General features: G+C 44.4%; 1 non-coding gene across 1 annotated transcript; it reads right to left on the bottom strand.

Annotated features, from left to right (window-relative positions):
* Positions 1–19,079: 19,079 nt before the first annotated feature.
* Positions 19,080–19,152, bottom strand: trnak-cuu (transfer RNA lysine (anticodon CUU)). The gene has a single exon. It is a non-coding gene; the product is annotated as a tRNA-Lys (tRNA).
* Positions 19,153–23,957: the final 4,805 nt, after the last annotated feature.

The following is a 23,957-nucleotide window of genomic DNA, read 5'->3' as shown; positions in this document are numbered from 1 at the left end:
AAAAAGCACCTTGTGTGTGTCTGTGTGTTTCCAGAGAGCTGCAAGTTTGAAAAGAGATTGGGAGTGTCTTCGTTTGCAGGGAGCTGGATCTCTGGCATAAAAGACCATCTCTGGATCATTTGGGTGATTTAAACTGATAATTATAAAACCTTTAACAATATGTGATTCTGTTTAAAGGTGTTAAGTCTCTTGGAAGATTGAAGGAACATTTTAAGGAATTATTTACTGTTGCAATATTTTCTGAGTTATCTTTGAAGTAAGGGGTGTTAAGAGATCCTATGTTTATTTAAGATGTGAAGTTGAGTTCATGGAATAAACAGTGTTTTGTGTTTAAAAGCCCACGTGTCCATAATTGTATAATAACAATACACCTAGGGAAAAAGCCGTGTGCTAGGAAAAGCAACAAATCCATTAAAGGGAGAGGTTGGTTGAACTCCATGATACATTTTGGGGTTCTGAAAACGCCTCACCCATAAAAATTGGGGGCTCATCCGGGATAAAAGTCTATCTATTGGATTGGCTTTTGTGAACTTAAAGACAGTGAAGGATTGTTGCTTTTCCGGTGTGGTATTTTAGTTTACGTGGGGAGAGTGTTGTGAACAATGTCTCTTTCAGAGGCTCAGAAGTTTTTGGTGGTGGAGAATGTCACACGTAGTACTTTACGGGCAGAAACGAAAAGCAGACTGTTAGATTTGGCAAGAACATTGCAGTTAACCTTACCTGACAAAATGCGAAAAGATGAAGTAATTATGGCGGTGGTTAAGCATTTAAAGTTGCATGCGATAGAGTTTGACTCATTGGAAATGGCAAAAATTCAGTTGCAAATTAAACAAATGGAACATGAGAAAGAATGAAAGCGGCTTGAATACGAGAGGGAGAGAGAGGAAAAAGAAAGAGAAAGAGAGAGAGAGGAAAAAGAAAAGGAGAGAGCAGAAAGGAGAAAAGAAAGAATAGTCCTAGGAGAAAAAAAGAAAAAGAAAGGGAAACACAGATTAGGGAAAAAGATAAAGAGAGCGAGTTTGAACTTCAGAAAATGGCCATGAAACATGACAATCAGTTAAAATTGGCAGACGTAAAGAGAAACGTACAGTTGGATGATAGTGATGAGGATAGTGAGAAAGCGCGTCATAGTCGAAGGCTTGGTGGGAATCTATTTAAATATGTCCAAGCATTGCCACGGTTTGACGAGAAGGAAGTGGAAGCCTTTTTCATTTCATTTCAGAAGGTAGCTAAACAAATGAAATGGCCACAGGACTTGTGGGTGTTACAGATTCAAACAAAGCTGGTAGGTAGAGCTAGTGAAGTGTTTGCATCACGACCGGAGGTGGAATCTGGAACGTATGAGCAGGTGAAGAAATCCATCTGAAGTGAATATGAGCGAGTGCCTGAAGCTTACAGACTAAGGTTTAGACATTTAAGGAAAGAATTTGGTCAAACATACATGGAGTTTGAAAGGCTGAAACAGAGTAATTTTGATAGGTGGATAAGGGCTTTGAAAATAGACCAAACGTATGAAGTTCTCAGAAAATTATACTTTTGGAGGAGTTTAAAAATTCATTTCCTGATGTAGTGTGAACTCATAGAATCATAGAAGTTTACACCATGGAAACAGGCCCTTCGGCCCAACCAGTCCATGCCGCCCAGTTTTTACCATTAAGCTAGCACCAGTTGCCCGCACTTGGCCCATAACCCTCTATACCCATCTTACCCATGTAACTATCCAAATGCTTTTTAAAAGACACAATTGTACCCGCCTCTACTACTACCTCTGGCAGCCCATTCCAGACATTCACTACCCTCTGAGTGAAGAAATTGCCCCTCTGGGCCCTTCTGAATCTCTCCCCTCTCACCTTAAACCTATGCCCTCTAGTTTTAGACTCCCCTACCTTTGGGAAAAGATGTTGACTATCTACCTTATCTATGCCCCTCATTATTTTATATACCTCTATAAGATCACCCCTAAGCCTCCTACGCTCCAGGGAAAAAAGTCCCAGTCTATCCAGCCCCTCCTTATAACTCAAACCATCAAGTCCCGGCAACATCCTAGTAAATCTTTTCTGCACTCTTTCTAGTTTAATAATATCCTTTCTATAATAGGGTGACCAGAACTGCACACAGTATTCCAAGTGTGGCCGTACCAATGTCTTGTACAACTTCAACAAGGCGTCCCAACTCCTGTATTCAATGTTCTGACCAATGAAACCAAGTATGCCGAATGCCTTCTTCACCACCCTGTCCACCTGCGACTCCACCTTCAAGGAGCTATGAACCTGTACTCCTAGATCTCTTTGTTCTATAACTCTCCCCAACGCCATACCATTAACTGAGTAGGTCCTGGCCTGATTCGATCGGCCAAAAGGCCATTCGTCGGCCCACTGGCCTAATTGATCAAGATCCCGTTGCAATCCTAGATAACCTTCTTCACTATCCACTGTGCCACCAATCTTGGTGTCATCTGCAAACTTACTAACCATGCCTCCTACGTTCTCATCCAAATCATTAATATAAATCACAAATAACAGTGGACCCAGCACCGATCCCTGAGGCACACCACTGGTCACAGGCCTCCAGTTTGAAAAACAACCTTCTACAACCACTCTCTGCCTTCTGTCGTCCAGCCAATTTTGAATCCAATTGGCAACCTCACCCTGGATCCCGTGAGCGTTAACCTTCTGCAACAACCTACCATGCGGTACCTTGTCAAAGGCTTTGCTAAAGTCCATGTAGACAACGTCTACTGCACTGCCCTCATCTACCTTCTTGGTCAACCCCTCAAAAAACTCAATCAAATTTGTGAGACATGATTTTCCACGCACAAAGCCATGCTGACTGCTCCGAATCAGTCCTTGCCTCTCTAAATGCTTGTAGATCCTGTCTCTCAGAATACCTTCTAGCAACTTACCTACTACAGACGTTAGGCTCACCGGTCTGTAGTTCCCAGGCTTTTCCCTGCTGCCCTTCTTAAACAAGGGCACAACATTCGCCACTCTCCAATCTTCAGGCACCTCACCTGTGGCTGCCGATGATTCAAATATCTCTGTTAGGGGACCCGCAATTTCCTCCCTAGCCTCCCACAACATCCTGGGATACATTTCATCAGGTCCCGGGGATTTATCTACCTTGATGCGCTTTAAGACTTCCAGCACCTCCTCCTCTGTAATATGCACACTTCTCAAGACATCACTATTTATTTCCCTTAGTTTCCTAACATCCATGCCTTTCTCCACGGTGAATACCGATGAGAAATATTCATTCAGGATCTCACCAACTCTTGTGGCTCTGCACATAGATGTCCTTGTTGATCCTTAAGAGGCCCGACTCTGTCCCGAGTTACTCTTTTCCCCTTTATGTATCTGTAGAATCTCTTTGGATTCTCCCTTGCATTATTTGCCAAAGCAATTTCATGTCCCCTTTTTCCCCTCCTGATTTCCCTCTTAACTCTATTTCGACAATCTCTATACTCTTCAAGCGATCCACTTGATCCCAGTTGCTTATGTACGTCATATGCCTCCTTCTTCTTTTTGACCAGAGTCTCAATATCTCGAGTCATCCAGGGTTCCCTACTTCTACCAGCCTTGCCCTTCACTGTAAAGGGAATGTGCGTACCCTGCACCCTGGTTAACACATTTTTAAAAGCCTCCCATTTACCAGCCGTCCCTTTGCCTGCCAACAGTCTGCCCCAATCTACCTCTGCAAGTTCCTGTCTGATACCATCAAAATTGGCCTTGCCCCAATTAAGAATTTTAACTCTTGGGCCAGACCTATCATTCTCCATAGCTATCTTAAAACTAATGGAGTTATGGTCACTTGTCCCAAAGTGATCCCTCACTAGCACTTCTGTCACTTGCCCTTCCTTATTTCCCAAGACGAGGTCAAGTTTTGCCCCCTCTCTAGTCGGTCCATCCACATACTGAATGAGAAATTCCTCCTGAATACACTCAACAAATTTCCCTCCATCCACGCCCCTAATGCTATGGCTGTCCCAGTCAATGTTGGGAAAGTTAAAGTCCCCTACTACTACCACCCTATTATTCTTGCAGCTATCTGTAATCGCCTTACATACTTGCTCCTCAATTTCCCGCTGACTATTTGGGGGCCTGTAGTACAGTCCTCCCAAGGTGATCTCTCCATTCTTATTTTTCATTTCCACCCATATAGACTCAGTGGGCGAACCCTCGGACATATCCCCTCTAAGTACTGCCGTGATGTTCTCCCTAATCAAAAACGCCACTCCCCCTCCTCTCTTACCTCCTGTTCTATCCTTTCTATAGCATCTGTACCCCGGAACATTGAGCTGCCAGTCCTGCCCCTCCCTTAGCCATGTTTCAGTCATAGCTATAATATCCCAGTCCCATGTGCCCATCCATGCCCTGAGTTCATTCGCTTTGCCCGTCAGGCCCCTTGCATTGAAATAAATGCAGTTTAATGTAGACTTTCCTTGCTCTCTGCCCTGCTTTCTCTGGTCATGCTTTACACACTCTCCCTTCCTGCCTTTTGTTTCTGTCCCCACTGACTTCCTACATCGGTTCCCATCCCCCTGCCACATTAGTTTAAACCCTCCCCAACTGCACTAGCAAACACACCCCCGAGAACATTGGTTCCGGTCCCACCCAGATGCAGACCGTCCGATTTGTACAGGTCCCACCTCCCCCAGAACCGGTCCCAATGTCCCAGGAATTTGAAACCCTCCCTCTTGCACCATCTCTCAAGCCACGTATTCATCCTAGCTATCCTGTCATTCCTACTCTGGCTATCACGTGGCACTGGTAGCAATCCTGAGATTACTACCTTTGAGGTCCTAAAGAACAAACAAAGAAATGTACAGCACAGGAACAGGCCCTTCGGCCCTCCAAGCCCGTGCCGACCATACTGCCCGACTAAACTACAATCTTCTACACTTCCTGGGTCCGTATCCTTCTATTCCCATCCTATTCATATATTTGTCAAGATGCCCCTTAAATGTCCCTATCATCCCTGCTTCCACTACCTCCTCCGGTAGTGAGTTCCAGGCACCCACTACCCTCTGCGTAAAAAACTTGCCTCGTACATCTACTCTAAACCTTGCCCCTCTCACCTTAAACCTATGCCCCCTAGTAATTGACCCCTCTACCCTGGGGAAAAGCCTCTGACTATCCACTCTGTCTATGCCCCTCATAATTTTGTATACCTCTATCAGGTCGCCCCTCAACCTCCTTCGTTCCAGTGAGAACAAACCGAGTTTATTCAATCGCTCCTCATAGCTTATGCCCTCCATACCAGGCAACATTCTGGTAAATCTCTTCTGCACCCTCACTAAAGCCTCCACATCCTTCTGGTAGTGTGGCGACCAGAATTGAACACTATACTCCAAGTGTGGCCTAACTAAGGTTCTATACAGCTGCAACATGACTTGCCAATTCTTATACTCAATGCCCCGGCCAATCCCTGCACTGCCTTCCTACTTTTTAGTTTAACTCCTAACTCCCTAAATTCAGCTTGTAGGACCTCATCCCGTTTTTTACCAATATCGTTGGTGCCTATATGCACCACGACAGCTGGCTGTTCACCCTCCCCCTCCAGAATGCCCTGCAGCCGCTCCGAGACATTCTTGACCCTTGCACCAGGGAGGCAACATACCAACCTGGATTCTCGTTTGCGTCCGCAGAAACGCCTGTCTATTCCACTTACAATTGAATCCCCTATCACTATAGCTCTGCCACTCTTTTTCCCGCCCTTCTGTGCAGCAGAGCCAGCCACGGTGCCATGAACCTGGCTGCTGCCACCTTCCCCTGGTGAGCCATCTCCCCCAACAGTTTCCAAAACGGTAAATCTGTTTTGGAGTGAGATGACCGCAGGGGATCCCTGCACTGCCTTCCTACTCTTCCTCTGTCTGTTGGTCACCCATTCCCTATCTGCCTCAGTAATCTTAATCTGCGGTGTGACCAACTCACTGAATGTGCTATCCACAACTTCCTCAGCATCGCGGATGCTCCAAAGTGAGTCCATCCGCAGCTCCAGAGCCGTCAAGCGGTCTAACAGGAGCTGCAGTTGGACACACTTCTTGCAGATGAAGGAGTCAGGGACACCAGAAGGGTCCCTGACTTGCCACATCTCACAAGAGGAGCATGACACGGGTCTGAGCTCTCCTGCCATGACTTAAACCTGAAGTTAAATTTGAACTACACTACACAGCTAAGAGAAAGTCAAAGAGAGAGAAATCACTTACCAGTCACAAGCCAATCACTTACCTGCTGGCTGTGATGTAATTGCTCCCGAGACTCCCTCACAGGTCTGCTTCTCTGCACCTCCTTAAGATGAGCACCAAATTCCCTTAACTAGTTAATTAATTTACTTAATTAATTGGATTTTTTTTTTGAAACTCAACCCCAAACACCAAACTCCAAAAAAACACAGCCCTCACTCACCTCTTACCCGAACTCAGCCTTACCCAAACTCAGATACACTCTGTTTGCCTCCAGCACTCTGTTTCTATAGGCACTTCAGCCACACCCTTTGTATCCTTCCTGATTTAGTCAGCCAATAGGCCTGCTCCCGAAACTGATTTCCCGAAACTAACAGCTGACCTGCAAGGTAAGGAAGTTGTTAAGCAGTACTTACCAAATTCTCATTCGGTCTGTATCTCTCTCACTCAGGCTGTGTCTCCTTGACCTGCGCAATGCTTACTAATGTGCGCTTTCTGTCTGTCTTTTATACAGACTTTAGGATGACTCACACTAAAACTTCAAAGAGAAGAATACAATGTGTACCTATGTGCCCCTTAACAGGCCTCAGGTGACTGCCAGATAACTGCCTCTCAGCAATTAGGGTGGGGGCAGCTTCAGCCAATCAGACACTAATCTACACTGCACTTTTAACTGAAAAACAGCAAAATTAGATGAACCACTTACCTTTCCTGGTTACCTCACTGCACCAAATTACCAAATTCTCACTCGGTCTCTCTCTCACTCAGGCTGTGTCTCCTTGACCTGCGCAATGCTTACTAATGTGCGCTTTCTGTCTGACTTTTATACAGACTTTAGGATGACTCACACTAAAACTGTATCTCATGTGGAAGAACAGGGGGTTAAAACTGCGAGATTAGTAGCAGAAATGGCAGATGATTATGAATTAGTTCATAATTCAAAGATTGTTTTCCGACATCAGTTTCAGCCGATGAGGGATAGAAACTGGGGACATGAGAAATACTCAAGTGGTAAAGGTAAAGGTGATATGATGGGAGACAATAAAGGGAGTGTACCTCTGATTGAAAAAGAAATCCAGGAGGGTGGAAAAGAAATGAAAAGTTTCAAATGTTTTCACTGCAATAAACTAGGCCATGTAAAGTCACAGTGTTGGTGGTTGAAGAAAAGCACCGAGAAGGGTGATGTGGTAAAACAGGATAAGATGGTGGGGTTTGTAAGAGTGGTAAAGGAAATCCCAAGGGACGCGAAGGAGGTGCAAACAATTGTACAGCCTGTTCAAGAAGCAATTGTTAAGAAGGTGCCTGATGTATTTAAAGAATTTACTTGTGTGGGTAAACTTTACTTATGTGTATTAGGAGGCGCAGGTGAAGAAGTCACAATGTTAAGAGATACAGTGGCTAGTCAATCTTTAATGGTAAGAGATGAGGAATTATGTAGTTTGGGAAGAATGTTGCCAGAAAAGGTGGTGATATGTGGAATTCAGGATGAAAGGAGTCGCGTTCCATTGTATAAGGTGAGGTTGGAAAGTCCAGTGAAGAATGGTGCAGAGGTAGTAGGAGTAATAGATAAACTATCTTGTCCAGGAATACAGTTTATCTTGGGTAATGATATAGCTGCATCGCAGGTGGGAGTGATGCCTACTGTGGTTGATAAGACAGTGGAAAATCAGTCAACTGAAGTGTTGAAGGACGAATATCCTGGGATTTGTCCGGATTTTGTAGTAACAAGGTCGCAAAGTTACAGGTTAAGGCAAGAGGAGAAATCAAAGAGTAAAGATGAAGTTGAAGTGCAATTATCAGCAACAATGTTTGATCAGATGGTTGAAAAAGAACAGGAACAGGTGGAGGATGAGGCGGATATTTTTAGTTCAGGAAAATTGGCGGAGTTATAACAGAAAGATGTAGAAATAAAACGGATATATCAGAAAGCAGATACAGAAGAGGAATCTGAGAGTATACCAGTGTGTTATTACCGTAAAAATGATGTCCTGATGAGAAAATTGAGACCTGTACATATGCAGGCGGAAGAAAAGTGGGCAGAAGATCATCAAGTAGTATTGCCGGTAGGGTGTAGAAAGGAGGTGTTGCAAGTTGCACATGAGGTGCCAGTGGGAGGTCATTTGGGAATAGGGAAAACACCAGCTAAAATACAGAATTTTTTTATTGGCCTGGACTACATTAAGATGTAGTTAAATTTTGTAAATCATGTCGCACATGTCAAATGATAGGGAACTCTCAAGCAGTGACAAAACCAGCGCCCTTAATACCCATTCCAGCATTTAAGGAACCTTTTACAAGGATCCTAATCCATTGTGTAGGACCTCTTCCTAAAACAAAAAGTGGGAATCAATATCTTTTGACTGTAATGGATGTGTCTACTAGGTTTCCAGAGGCCATTCCAGTACGTAATATTACAGCTAAAAGGATTGTGGAGGAGTTACTTCAATTCTTTACTAGATATAGACTACCACCAGAAATTCAATCCGATCAAAGAACTAATTTTACTTCAAAGTTATTCAAAGAAGTTATGGATAGCTTAGGAATAAAGCAATTTAAATCAACTGCGTCCCATCCAGAATCGCAGAGAGCGTCAGAAAGGTTGCAACAGACATTAACGCCAATGTTGAGGCCGTACTGTCAAGGTTATCCAGAGGATTGGGATAAATGAATCCCATTCGTATTGTTTGCAATTAGGGATGCACCTAATGAGTCTACCAAATTTAGTCCTTTTGAACTAGTTTTTGGTCATGAGGTAAGAGGACCGCTTAAATTGATTAAGGAAAAATTGGTGGGTGCGAAATCGGAAGTTACACTATTGGATTACGTGTCAAATTTTAGGAAACGATTAAATAGAGCAGGTGAATTGGCTAGACAACATTTGAAAGTTGCACAAAATGGAATGAAACGGGTAGCGGACAAGAAATCCAAAGTTCGTAGTTTTGCCAGTGGGGATAAAGTTGTTACCAGTGGCAGGGGAGCCTTTAAAAGCTAGGTTTTGTGGACAGTATCAGATTGAAAGGAAATTAAATGAGGTGAATTAAGTGGTAAAAACACCAGATAGAAGGAAGACTCACCGAGTGTGTCATGTGAATATGCTTGAAAGGTACTTTGAAAGGGAAGGAGAGAAAAAGGAGGTTTTAATGATTCTAACTCAAAGTGACGAACCAAATCCAGATGACTGTGAATTTGACATCCTCAAATTAAATTGGATAATGAGGATGTTCTTAAAATTTGGTATGAATTGTTAAGTTACCTTCAAGAGGAAAAACGAACTGACCAGAGAGAGTCATTGAAATCACATGGGCAAGTTTGTAGTGATAAATTGGGTAGTATTAAAATGGCTATACATGATGTAGATGTAGGAAATGCTGTTCCTATCAAACAACATTCATATAGACTTAATCCTTTAAAATTGGCACAGGATAACAAAGAGATTGAGAGTATGCTTAAAATGGCATAATTGAAGTGGGTAGCAGCCAATGGAGCTCACCCATAGTGATGGTACCTAAACCAGACGGTACCCAACGGTTGTATGTGGACGATAGAAAGGTGAATGCAGTTACAAGAACTGACTCTTACCCTATCCCACGTTTGAATGATTGCATTGAGAAAGTAGGACAATCTGCTTTTATTTCCAACTTCCAGATATGGAAAGAACATTTAAAGCATCGTATGGAGTTCTTCGATCGACTTCAGGTGGCGGGGTTGGTAATGAAACTAGCCGAAAGTGAATTTGCAGGAGCGCGAGTCACTTTCCTTGAGGAGTTTCTGATATCCTCAAGAGGAAGGGAAATAATGCGATTTCTTAGAATGAGTGGATTTAATCGAACTTTAGTGCAAACGTTTTGTGGCGTGATTACTCCACTGATGGAATTGCTGAAGAAACGTAAAAATATTCAATGGACAGCGTACTTTCAACAGGCATTTGACTGCCTGAAAGCTGTGATCACCAATGTCCCTGTATTGGAGAATTGCAAGGGACTATGTGGTCAGATTGAACTAAAGTATCTGATTCTAAAGAGAAATGCAGAGTAGTAGCGGAATGGATGGATCATTATCATAGAATTTACAGAGCAGAAGGAGGCCATTCAGCCCATCGAGTCTGCACCGGTTCTTGGAAAGAGCACCCTACCCAAGGTCAACACCGCCACCCTATCCCCATAACCCAGTAACCCCACGGGCAATTTTGGACACTCAGGACAATTTATCATGGCCATTCCACCTAGCCCGCACATCTTTGGACTGTGGGAGGAAACCAGAGCACCCGGAGAAAACCCACGCAGAAACGGGGAGGATGTGCAGACTCCGCACAGACAGTGACTCAAGCCAGAATCGAACCTGGGACCCTGGAGCTGTGAAGCAATTGTGCTATCCACAAGGCTACCGTGCTGCCCCCGTGCAGAGATCTCGTGCAGAGATTTTGTTCAAAGAGACTGTCAATCGAGAAGGATTTCGGTTGGAGGAAGAATAACAAAGAAAAAATGGACTATATTATTATACCTGTTTGCATGTGTTGTTTTTTTTTAAGCGAAAGTGTATATTTACTGTGTATATTTCTTAGTGAATGGTGCAAAAGTGAAAAATGAAACCATCTTGAAATTGAAGTTTTTTTTTCTTGGGTGGAGGTGTCATGTAAGAGTACCTTTAAGACATGGATGTTTGAGCAATGTACCTTTAAGAAAACAGTGATGCCAGAGAGTGGGTGGAGCTGGGCTTTAGGTCAGCCATTTTTCAGATTTTTACTTTCAGTTTAAAAAGCACCTTGTGTGTGTCTGTGTGTTTCCAGGGAGCTGCAAGTTTGAAAAGAGCTTGGGAGTGTCTGTGTTAGCAGGGAGCTGGATCTCTGACACAAAAGACCATCTTTGGATCATTTGGGTGATTTAAACTGATGATTGTAAAGCCTTTAACCTGATGTGATTCTGTTTCAAGGTGTTAAGTCTCTTGGAAGTTTGAAGGAACAGTTTAAGGAATTATTTACTGTTGCAATATTTTCTGAGTTATCTTTGAAGTAAGCTGTGGTAAGAGATCCAATGTTTATTTAAGATGTTCAGTTGAGTTCATGGAATAAACAGTGTTTTGTGTTTAAAAACCCACGTGTCCATAATTGTAATCCCACACCTAGGGAAAAAGCCATGTGCTAGGAAAAGCAACAAATCCATTAAAGGGAGAGATCGGTAGAACTCTCTGATACATTTTGGGGTTCGGAAAACGCCTCGCCCATAACAGTACCTAAAACAGCCTGTCTCTAAATATCGGAAAGACCAAGGAACTGATCATCGACGCCATGAAGCGTTGCACAACACACACACCCGTCTGCATCAATGGGTGCGAAGTGGAGATGGTCGATAGCTTTACATCTCTGGGGGTCGCCATCACCAACAGTCTGTCCTGGTCCACTCACGTTGATGCAACAAGCTAGAAAGCCCAACATCGTTTCTACCTCCGAAGGAAGGACAAGAAATTCGTCATGTCTGCTTCGACTCTCACAAACTTGTACAGATGCGCCACAGAGAGCATCCTATCGGGCTGCATCACAGCTTGGTATGGCAACTGCCCGGTCCAACTTCGCAAGAAACTGCAATGTGGTGAACTCAGCCCAACCCATCACACAAGCATGCCACCCACACAGTGATTATGCCGACAACTCCCGCTGCCGCAGGACAGCAGACAACATTATCAGAAACCCTCCCACCCAGGTTTTGACTTTTTACAGACTATTTCATCAGGCAGAAGGCACTGAAGTCTGAAGACCCGCACATCCAGACATAGGAACAGCTTCTTCCCCACAGCTACTAGACTCCTCAACAACTCTCCCTCGGACTGATCTGTTCCCTGTAAGAACACTATTCACGACGCCCTATGCTGCTCTTGCTCATGGATTTACTTTGTTTGTCCACTTGTTCCGCAGTGTAACCAATCACTGTTTGTCGATGTACCATTTGTCAATGCACTGTGTCGATTATTCTTTTTTTGCCCACTCTGTATGTAATGTGTATGTGCCTTGGTAGCAGAAAAATACTTTTCACTGTACTTCAGTACATGTGACAGTAAGTCAAATCAAAGTGGTTCCTCTCTCCCTCCCCGATCAATTCATCTCAATCAGAACAAGACTGAACTTTGAATTCTCGTTTTTCCAACACAGCTCGATGCAATCCGGCCTCACAACCTGTAATGGATTTGCACGTCAGTGATTGCAGATCCATCATCGGAAAATGAGTCCCACTTCCGAGAAAACAGCGTATGAAAAATCGACGAGGATGGGATTCGAACGCCGTTACGGAGCGCAATGGACTAGCAGTACATCGCCTTCACAACTCGGCCACCTCAACCGACAAGTGCATGCGTCGAAACGTCTTAATTCGTTTTGCATCCATGAACTGATGGAAAATATCCGCCCAGAGTCCAAAGATGTGCAGGTTAGGTGGATTGGCCATGATAAATTGCTCTTAGTGTCCAAAATTGCCCTTAGTGTTGGGTGGGGTTCGTGGGTTATGGGGATAGGGTGGGGGTGTTGACGTTGGGTAGGATGCTATTTCCAAGAGCCGGTGCAGACTCGAAGGGCAGAATGGCCTCCTTCTGCACTGTAAATTCTATGATCTTTGACTCCAGCCCCGTGTTCAATGTTGGAAATGCAGTGTTTTTCAATAAAATGAATTCCCATCACATTCAGGGACTTTTATGAATGGACTGATGTGAAACACTTCAATATTATTTCCAAGATGTTTCCACACAGTGTGAAAGGCCCCCGCTGAAAGACTGGAATCAACCAGCATTTGACAGCAAAAACAAACGCTCCCGGCTTCACAGAGGAATCCGTCGGTCATCGGAACACACATTTCACGATGGACATTTTCTGATCATTCAGTTACAGGTTTCTACTCCTGCCTGGCTTTATTCCCCAGGAAATAGGGATTATATTCTTTCAGCGAGACGTGAAAGTATACTTGGAGCAGATTAATGGTAAATTATTGTGGCAGGATGAGACTATTGCTGGTTGAAAGGTAAACTTTCCAGAAAGTGCCTTCATATTGTGGTTGATAGCAAATCGGCACCACATTTAAAACAAAACACAGCTTAACTCGTAAACTTAAATTAAACTAATTAATTAATCAGTGATGGCTGGTCAGGTGATGTGCTTGAGCTGCTTGATGTGGGAGCTGGCAGATCGCATTCCGAGCTGCAGCGACCACATCTGCAGTAATTTTTGGCTGCTCGAAGAGCTCCGGCTCAGAGTTGATGAGCTGGAGTCTGAGCTTCAAACACTGAGGCACATCCGGGAGGGGGAGACTTATCTGGACACTGTGTTTCAGGAGGCAGTCACACCTGTCAAAGTAACTAGTTTAAATCCTGCCAGTGGCCAGGGACAGCAGGGTGTGACTGCAGGTCAGGCAGTTAAAGGGAACCAGCAGTCAGGATGCCAGGAGTCTCAGCACTTGACCCTGTCCAACAGGTGTGAGGCACTTGCTCCCTGTGTGGATGGCGAACAGGGCTGCAGGAAGGATGAGTCCGCTGACCAAGGCACCGTGGTTCAGCAGGCCATTCAAGGGGAGGGAGTAAATAGGCAAGTTGTAGTTGTAGGGGATTCGATTATCAGGGGGATAGATAGTATCCTTTGTGAGCATGATAAAGAGTCCCGCATGGTACGTTGCCTGGTATTTCTGACCGGCTTGAAAGGATACTGGAGAGGGAGGGGGAGGATCCAGTTGTTGTGGCCCATGTCGGTACCAACAACATAGGCAAGTCTAGGAAACAGGACCTGTTTAGAGATTATAAAGAGCTAGGATTCAAATTAAAAAACAGGTCCTCAAGGGTCATAATCTCCGGATTACTGCCCGAGCCACGTGCAAATTGGCATAGGGAGGCAAGAATAAGGGAAGTTAACACGTGGCTGAAAGAGTGGTGTGGGAAAGAGGGGTTCCTTTTCATGGGACACTGGCATCAGTTTTGGGACAGGGGGGACCTATACCGTTGGGATGGTCTCCACCTGAACCGAGCTGGGACCAGTGTTCTGGCGAAAAGAGTAAATAGGGTGGTCAATAGGACTTTAAACTAAAGATTGGGGGGCAAGGGAAACTCACGGAAACAAGAGGTGAAGTAATCAGTGGGAAGCGTAGCTGCTTAGGAATACAAAAAAGCACGAAAAGACAAAGCTCAGGAGAGGTTACGATAGTCCCCATCCCACAAAATATGACACAGTGTATGGAAAGGCTCGGTAAACCAAGGTCCACCACACTAAGAAAACAAAAAGGGACGGTCAATAGAGAATTAAAGGTGCTATATTTAAATGCGCGCAGTGTACGGAACAAGGTAGATGAGCTTGTGGCCCAGGTTATGACTGGCAGGTATGATGTGGTAGGCATCACAGAGACATGGTAGCAGGGGGCTCAGGACTGGCATTTAAACATCCAGGGATTCACAACCTATCGAAAAGACAGAGAGGTGGGCAGAGGGGGCGGGGTTGCCTTGTTAATTAGGAATGAAATTAAATCAATAGCACTAAACGACATAGGGTCAGATGATGTGGAGTCTGTGTGGGTAGAGTTGAGGAACCACAAAGGCAAAAAAACATGATGGGAGTTATGTACAGGCCTCCAAACAGTGGTCAGGACCGGGGGCACAAAATGCACCACGAAATCGAAAGTGCATGTCAGAAAGGCAAGGTCACAGTGATCATGGGGGACTTCAATATGCAGGTGGACTGGGTAAATAATGCTGCCAGTGGACCCAAGGAAAGGGAATTCATTGAATGTTTACAGGAGGGCTTTTTGGAACAGCTTGTGATGGAGCCCGCGAGGGAACAGGCCATACTGGACTTAGTGTTCTGTAATGAGCATGACTTGATTAAAGATCTTAAAGTAAGGGAGCACTTAGGAGGCAGTGATCATAATATGGTAGAATTCAATCTCCAATTTGAAAGAAAGAAGGTAGAATCAGATGTAAAGGTTTTACAGTTAAATAAAGGTAACTACAGGGGCATGAGGGAGGAACTGATAAAATCGACTTGGAGCAGAGCCTAGTGGGAATGACAGTAGAACAGCAATGGCAGGAGTTTCTGGGAGTAATTGAGGACGCAGTACAGAGGTTCATCCCAAAGAAAAGAAAGATTATCAGAGGGGGGGATTCGGCAGCCATCACTGACAAAGGAAGTTAGGGAATGCATCAAAGCAAAAGAGAAAGCCCATAAATGTGGCAAAGAGTAGTGGGAAGTCAGAAGATTGGGAAGGCTACAAAAACAAACAGAGGATAACAAAGAGAGAAATAAGGAAAGAGAGGATCAAATATGAAGGTAGGCTAGCCAGTAACATTACGAATGATAGTAAAAGTTTCTTTAAATACATTAAAAACAAACGGGAGGCAAAAGTTGACATTGGGCCGCTCCAAAATGACACTGGTAACCTAGTGATGGGAGACAAGGAAATAGCTGAGGAATTAAATAAGTACTTTGCGTCAGTCTTCACTGTAGAAGACATGAGTAAAAGCCCAACAATTCCGGAGAGTCAGGGGGCAGAGTTGAATATGGTAGCCATCACAAAGGAGAAAGTGCTAGAGAAATTAAGAGGTCTAAAAATTGATAAATCTCCGGGCCCAGATGGGCTACATCCCAGAGTTCTAAAGGAGATAGTGAAGAAAAAGTGGAGGCGTTAGTTATGATCTTTCAAAAGTCACTGGAGTCAGGGAAAGTCCCAGAGGATTGGAAAATCGCTGTTGTAACCCCCTGTTCAAGAAGGGAACAAGGCTAAAGATGGAGAACTATAGGCTAATTAGCCTAACCTCGGTTGTTGGCAAGATTCTAGAATCCATTGATAAGGATGAGATTTCTAAATTCTTGGAAGTGCAGGGTCGGAGTAGGAGAAGTCAGCATGGATTTAGTAAGGGGACGTCGTGCCTGACAAACCTGTTAGAGCTCTTTGAAGAGATAATAAATAGGTTAGACCAAGGAGAGCCAATGGATGTTATCTATCTTGACTTCCAAAAGGCCTTTGATAAGGTGCCTCACGGGAGACTGCTTAGTAAAATAAGGGCCCCTGGTATTCGAGGCAAGGTACTAACATGGATTGACGATTGGCTGTCAGGCAGAAGGCAGAGAGTTGGGATTAAAGGTTCTTTTTCGGAATGGCAACCGGTGACGAGTGGTGTCCCGCAGGGTTCAGTGTTGGGGCCACAGCTGTTCTCTTTATATATTAACGATCTAGATGACGGGACTGGGGGCATTCTGGCTAAGCTTGCCGATGATACAAAGATAGGTGGAGGGGCAGGTAGTATGGAGGAGGTGGGGAGGCTGCAGAAAGATTTAGACAGTTTAGGAGAGTGGTCCAAGAAATGGCTGATGAAATTCAACGTGGGCAAGTGCGAGGTCTTGAACTTTTGAAAAAAGAATAGAGGCATGGACTATTTTCTAAACGGTGACAAAATTCATAATGCTGAAGTGCAAAGGGACTTGGGAGTCCTAGTCCAGGATTCGCTAAAGGTAAACTTGCAGGTTGAGTCCGTAATTAAGAAAGCAAATGCAAAGTTGTCATTCATCTCAAGAGGCTTGGAATATAAAAGCAGGGATGTACTTCCGAAGCTTTATAAAGCATTAGTTAGGCCCCATTTAGAATACTGCGAGCAATTTTGGGCACCACGCCTCAGGAAGGACATACTGGCACTGGAGCGGGTCCAGCGGAGATTCACACGGATGATCCCAGGAATGGTCGGCCTAACATACGATGAACGTCTGAGGATCCTGGGATTATATTCATTGGAGCTTAGGAGGTTGATGGGAGATCTAATAGAAACTTAGAAGATAATGAATGGCTTAGATAGGGTGGATGTAGGGCAGTTGTTTCCATTAGCAGGGGGAGACTAGGACACGGGGGCACAGCCGTAGAATAAAAGGGAGTCACTTTAGAACAGAGATGAGGAGAAATTTCTTCAGCCAGAGAGTGGTGGGTCTGTGGAATTCATTGCCACAGAGGGCGGTGGAGGCCGGGACGTTGAGTGTCTTTAAGACAGAAGTTGATAAATTCTTGATTTCTCGAGGAATTAAGGGCTGTGGAGAGAGCGAGAGGGTAAATGGAGTTGAAATCAGCCATGATTGAATGGTGGAGTGGACTCGATGGGCCGAATGGCCTTACTTCCGCTCCTATTTCTTATGGTCTTATGGTCTAATATTTAGCGGATTCGTCCATGACGAGACTGAAGAACGATCACTCGTCTATCCAATCGGTGAGGTCTGCGTCAGCGTGAGACAATATTAACAGAGTGAGAACCAGGTTATTTAGATTCAGATCACACGGTTACAATAGAACTGAATCAGGAAAACCCCGCCTTCGCAGCCTTGCCACTCACCTGAGGTATCGCGATCCTGAGGTTAAATCACCATCAGTCAGATCTCACCGTCAACGGGGAAAGCAGCCTTTGGTTATCAGGGACTGAAGCGACTTAATTTACTTTGGAACTGGATCAATTTATGATGTTTCCAGGATGCGACTTCCCTCAGACTGATCAAATGATTGGCAGCCGGAAAATTAGCGCCCATTGAGGAGTTACTGGTACCTGAGGCTTAGTTGGAGTATTGGTTAAAAAGGTTAATCATGAAATCTAGAGATGAAAAGCCGGGAAAGTGGGCATGAGGATCATCATGAAATCATTAAAATGTAAAAGGTGGCCATTCGGCCCATCGACTCTGCACCGACCCTCTGAAAGAGTCCCTATGCCCCAACCACATCCCTGTAACGCACTACCCAACTTTATAAACACAAAGGGGCAATTTAGCATGGACAGTCCACCTAGCCCACACACATTTGGACGTGCGAGGAAATCGCAGCACCCGGAGGAAACCCATAGACACAGAAAAAAAGTGCAAACTCCACGCAGTCAGTGACCAAAGGCTGGAATTGAACCCGGATCGCGGGCGCTGTGAGGTAACCACTGTGACAACGTGCCACCGTATGAGGTCATAACACGTCATATATCAGATCAAGCATGATCTCATTGAAATACAGAGCACATTCGATAGGCTGAATGGTCTACTTCTGCTCCTCCGTCTTATACCCTGATATTGTGTAAATGTGTTCCGGTTCTTGTGTAAAACTCTTGTTAAAACAACACAGACACCGTATGTCGACTGCGTCTGATTATCTGGCGCAGAGAAGGCGATTGTGGAATACATGTCGTACCCATCAAACTCTGCTACTCACCTGACTGAGATTTGTTCTGTATCTGTAAATCACAGGTAGTGTTCGCGAGTGGAGGGAACAGTCTGCACCTCAGTCTCTGGAACAGGTTGTGAGAGCAGGATGCCTTCATTATGAGTCAATGTCTGGTACTTTTTGTGAGAGTGGAATTCAGTCTCTATCAGACATTGGTACTGAATGTGAGTGTGAAAATATTTCTGCATCTGTCAATCACAATTACTGTTTCGGAAAAGTGAGATGAATCCGTAACATCATCACGGCTGTGACAGACAGAGAAAGACACAGAGAAATGCAGGAAGAGACTATCAGGACACACACACAATGACACACAGTAAAGGTGCCGATATGAAGAAACTGTTTTTTTCGGAAAATGTGTTTTCTGCTGTGTAACTGTGCTCTCTGCTGTGTGACCGTGCTCTCTGCTGTGTAACTGTGCTCTCTCTGTCGGAACCGTCACTCTGCTGGTGACAGATCTTCGCTGTGGTTGTGTCAAATCGTTCCCTGTTGTGTAAATGTGTTCCCAGTTGTGGAAATTGATCCGCCTGAAGCAGAACCTTTCTGCGCCATTACTGAGACGAAATTTCAATTCCAGATTTGTTAAATCTTGTCACCAAGGGTTAGTTCAGACCTCTGGATTCCCAGTCCAGCGACATAACCTTGCCTTCTTGTTGTGAAGACAGTTCATTCAGCATCAATCTTTTCCGATAATAGTAAGGAAGCGCCCAACATGGGACTTGAACCCGCGACTCTGGGATTAAGAGTTCCATGCTCTACCGACTGAGCTAGCCGAGCTGGTGCTGCATTGCCCATTAAACATCTTCTTGTGGAGAGTGGCTGCGGTGCTCATTCGGAGGGTAAGTAATGACTTGTTGGGCCGAATGGCTTTCTGCGCTGGAGAATCTACGATTCTATGAAGCAAGGAGGTTGATGCGTTCAAATGCTTCTGCTATAATGTCCACTCCTGACACCATGTAGAAATGGTTGTCTTTGAATCACTGGAAACCAAGGAGTTGTAATAAAAAAATAATTGATTTAATAATTGAGCTGCTCCTCCTGGCTTGTGCTCTGACCGCGATCCGGGGAGAATTGCAGGAATCCAGACACGTGATCATTTTAGTTGCGTCATCACGTGACCATTCGGTCTCCACTGGTCTCCCTCTGTGCTCTATTTTCTCGATTCATCATTTTAATTTTCATCCAGACTGGGAAGTTTAGTGCTGCTGCATTTGAAAAGGAACATGAATTTCTGATATTTTTCCAATGTAACTGATGTTGTTACACAAACTATTTAATCAGTGGAATTGTGCGTTTAGGGAACTCAGATTTTCGAATATCTGAAGGCTTCTTTCCAAATCGAATGGTTATTTTCCACAAGATTCAACCCCTCCTCACATAAACCCCGGACGCTTTGATCGCTTGAATGCAATGACTTCCTGGAGTGATCCAAGGCCGGCTTTCGAATGTATTCTATCGACCAAATTACTGTTGAATGATGCAGCTTTGATGGCCGAGTTGTCAAGTCGTTGGACTTCAAATCCAATAGCGTTCCCCCCCCCTCCCCCCGCAGATTCGAGTGTGATTCGAAATGTTTGTTCAACTCCCCGGGGAAGCTGCCGGCTCGACAATGAATCGGAATTTCGGTTGGTTGTCTGTTAACGGTATGAACATTTATCGAATTCAGTTTTTTAGAAAAACGTTCTTTTTGGAAACTAAACGAAACATAAAGATAAATAAGGAGTTCACCCTCAAAGCAACAATCAATAAATAATAACGTTTCCTGCAATGTTTGGAAGGAGAAGCAGCAACGGCAGCGAATGGAAACGTGGTTCGGTTTCATTCAGGTGAATGTATTTCTGGGTAAAAAGATCGTGGCAGAAATGGAACATTTTAAAAAAATATTTTCTTGTTCTCTTTCTGTTGTCTCTCTATATGTTTCTTTCTCTCTCCCTCACTCACTGTTTTTGTGCTTCTCCGGAAACTGATTGGATACACAGTGAAACTCAGCCCCATCTCATCCCAACTCTTTTGGACCAATACGTCCTGGTGATGGACGGCCGTGAATCAGTAGAAGAATCGACAAACTATTCCATTCTTGCTCTGTAAGAAGTTCCATTCCTGGTTGTGAGGCGGCACTGGAATGAAGGGATCGAGAGAGAACGAGTCTGACTCTTACTCTGCAAATCATTTCGTGCGCACTTGTACAAAGTGGATGTGTCTGAGAACAGGAGAAAAGCAGATCATGGGGGTGTGATTGATTTTACTGAGCCGGACCTAGAAAAGTGAAGGAAACTTCTAAACAGCCAGCTTCTATCTGAGAGCTGGTAAGGAATTACGGCTGACATTGAGGCAGTTCATAGTGAATTCTTACAGCAGATCAAATCTTGAAGCGGTGTTGGCATATTGTTTTCGTAGAGACTGACATAGTTTCTGAAAAGATCAGTTGTGCTTGTTTTTGTTTTGTCCAGTAGTTTGGGTAATCTATTTGGAGCGGGTGCAGTTGGTCAATATCTGTGCTTCTTGCTTGCCCAGCTCACCGGGCAGCAGCAGCTCCATTCCTCGCCAAATGTGTGGACACAAACGGCAAACGCACATTATTGTATCCCCGCGGAGGTTCGAACGCCGCTCGCAGCCGCTCTGCTCCGGGATATTTACTCAGCTCCATAAACAAACCACTGGCCACACAAATGACCGGGGCTCCCTTTGCATCTCATTGATGGTTTTCACCCAATTTGGCTGTTTCGGGAATGAAAGTAAAAATTTATCGCGTCTGGTAATTAGTATTTTTAAATAAACTACACTAAACATATGAAACAATACTTAATAAATGATAATTAACGAATATTAATCAATATTTAAAAAGTGTTCTGCAACGATTGGAAGGAAAAGCCCATCCCATCAGGGCAGGATATGTTGGGAATGGACCGGAGTGAAACATTCCCAGACCATGTCCAACATGTTTCTCCTCAGTATGAAAACTCCCTGCGGAAACACTGAAACAGATACTCATTTGATCGCATCATGATAAACATCACTCACACCTTAACCATGAGGCCACTGATAAAGTCATGATGACTTCGAATTTCTCCTAAAATGCCAACTGAACCCACTGACTGGCAGAATTACATTACCCACGTGATTGGCGAAGCGCATCCACAGACCGACTTGGCGAGTGGTGCAAACTGACATCACTGCTTCTGATCAGCTCCAGAACAGAGAGATAAATGTCACATTGTCCTTTCATATTTCTAATTTATAATTGTGTGGGGAAACTGATGGGCTTTGGACGCAATTAAAAGTTGCTTCAAGTGAGATCAAATCAGCGGCTGGCTCGTTGGTCTGGGGAGACCTGTGCCACACAAAGCAACAGAGTCTGCAGATAGAGAATGAATCGAATATTCACATGTCACACCAGAGAACACGTAGGAGAACAATTCAGCAGTCAAGGGCATTGAGCCTCTGATCTCCGGGTAAGCGTTCTGCAAGGCGGCCTTCAGGACGCGCGACAAGGAAATCGCCGAACAGAAACTTCTAGCCAAGTTCCGCATACATGAGTACGGCCTCAACCGGGACCTTGGATTCATGTTGCATTACATTTATCCCCCACCATCTGGCCTGGGCTTGCGAAATCCTACCAACTGCCCTAGTGTGAGCCAATTCACACCTCTTTAACCTGGGGTTACCCCTATCTGGTTTAGCACAGGGCTAAATCGCTGGCTCCAAAAGCCGACCGAGTCAGGTCAGAAGCATGGTTCAATTCCCGGATCAGCCTCCCCGAACAGGCGACGGAATGTGGCTTTTCACGATAGCTTAATTTGAAACCGACTTGTGACAATAAGCGATTGTCTTTTTCATTTTCATTTAATCTCTGGACCTGTAAAGACTTAATTACCTGCAAATGCTGGCATTCAAAGCATTGTCTTGCATTTTTGACATTGCCTCTATATATGTATCCGAAACATACCTCTTCATTCACCTGAGGAACGAGCAGTGCTCCGAAAGCTCGTGTTTGAAACACACCTGTTGGACTTTAACCTGGTGTTGTCAGACTTGTTACTGTGCACAGCAGGGGCTGACAGATAAAGAGTCATTCACCACCCAAATGTCGAAATGCACCTCCCCCAACACACGCGCATGCCCACTGCCACTGAAAGTTTTGTCCTGATTCTGATATGCAGACGTTTTAACGGAAACTAGCAAACAACATAATGATTTTATTCACTCAATAACAATATCAGAGATTGATCATTACAGATTTAGTTCAACCTTAACACAGATTTTCAGAGAATGAAAGATATTGAATGAATGACAGACTCTCATACAGTCCCAGAGACTCTCGCAAAGCGATTTAACTGAATACAAAGACAGGTTGTTGCAGAAGATATGTAACAATCCGAAGAATGATTGGTATATTACAAATATGGAATGAATCTGACTCTGCCATATAGTGTCAGGGACTGAAATATGCAGCAATTGTATTTCAAAATTGATCGCACTTAGCAGGGTGGTAGTGTCAAATAACCGGATGGTGCGAATCCTCAATGTGCAAATGGGACCTTGTCGCCACAAGGACTGTGTAATGGTCATTCTGAACGTCAAGACTATGGGAGACAGAGCGCCACAGACTGACTCCTACTTTCCACAGACCCCCACTGACTGAATCATGGTGAATACCAAGAGCTGAATTATGTTGTCAACACTCACATAGAAATGGCACACAGAATAAAATGGCGAGATCATTGTGACGTGGCTCTTTATCTCAGAGCCACGTCACAACCAGGAATGGGACTTCTCACAGAGCCAAGAATGGAATAGGTTGTCGATTCTTCCACTGATTCAGGACCGCCCATCACCAGGACGTGTTGGTCCAAAAGAGTTGGGATGAGATGGGGCTGAGTTTCACTGTGTATCCAGTCAGTCCTCGGAGAAGCACAAAAACAATGAGCGAGGGAGAGAGAAAGAAACAAAGAAACAGATAGAGAGACAAAGGAAAGAGAACAAGAAAATATTTTAAAAATATGTTCGATTTCTGCCACGATCTTTTTACCCAGAAATACATTCAGCTGAATGAAACCAAACCACGTTTCCATTCGCTGCCGTTGCTGCTTCTCCTTCCAAACGTTGCAGGAAATATTAAGACCATAAGACCATAAGACATAGGAGCGGAAGTAAGGCCATTCGGCCCATCGAGTCCACTCCACCATTCAATCATGGCTGATTTCAACTCCATTTACCCGCTCTCTCTCCATAGCCCTTAATTCCTCGAGAAATCAAGAATTTATCAACTTCTGTCTTAAAGACACTCAACGTCCCGGCCTCCACCGCCCTCTGTGGCAATGAATTCCACAGACCCACCACTCTCTGGCTGAAGAAATTTCTCCTCATCTCTGTTCTAAAGTGACTCCCTTTTATTCTACGGCTGTGCCCCCGTGTCCTAGTCTCCCCCTGCTAATGGAAACAACTGCCCTACATCCACCCTATCTAAGCCATTCATTATCTTGTAAGTTTCTATTAGATCTCCCCTCAACCTCCTAAACTCCAATGAATGTAATCCCAGGGTCCTCAGACGTTCATCGTATGTTAGGCCTACCATTCCTGGG

This window comes from Scyliorhinus torazame, chromosome 24 (genome assembly GCF_047496885.1).
Source record: "Scyliorhinus torazame isolate Kashiwa2021f chromosome 24, sScyTor2.1, whole genome shotgun sequence".
Lineage (NCBI taxonomy): Eukaryota > Metazoa > Chordata > Chondrichthyes > Carcharhiniformes > Scyliorhinidae > Scyliorhinus > Scyliorhinus torazame.
The sequence above is the reverse complement of the archived record's forward strand: the minus strand, read 5'-3'. Positions and strand labels throughout refer to the sequence as shown.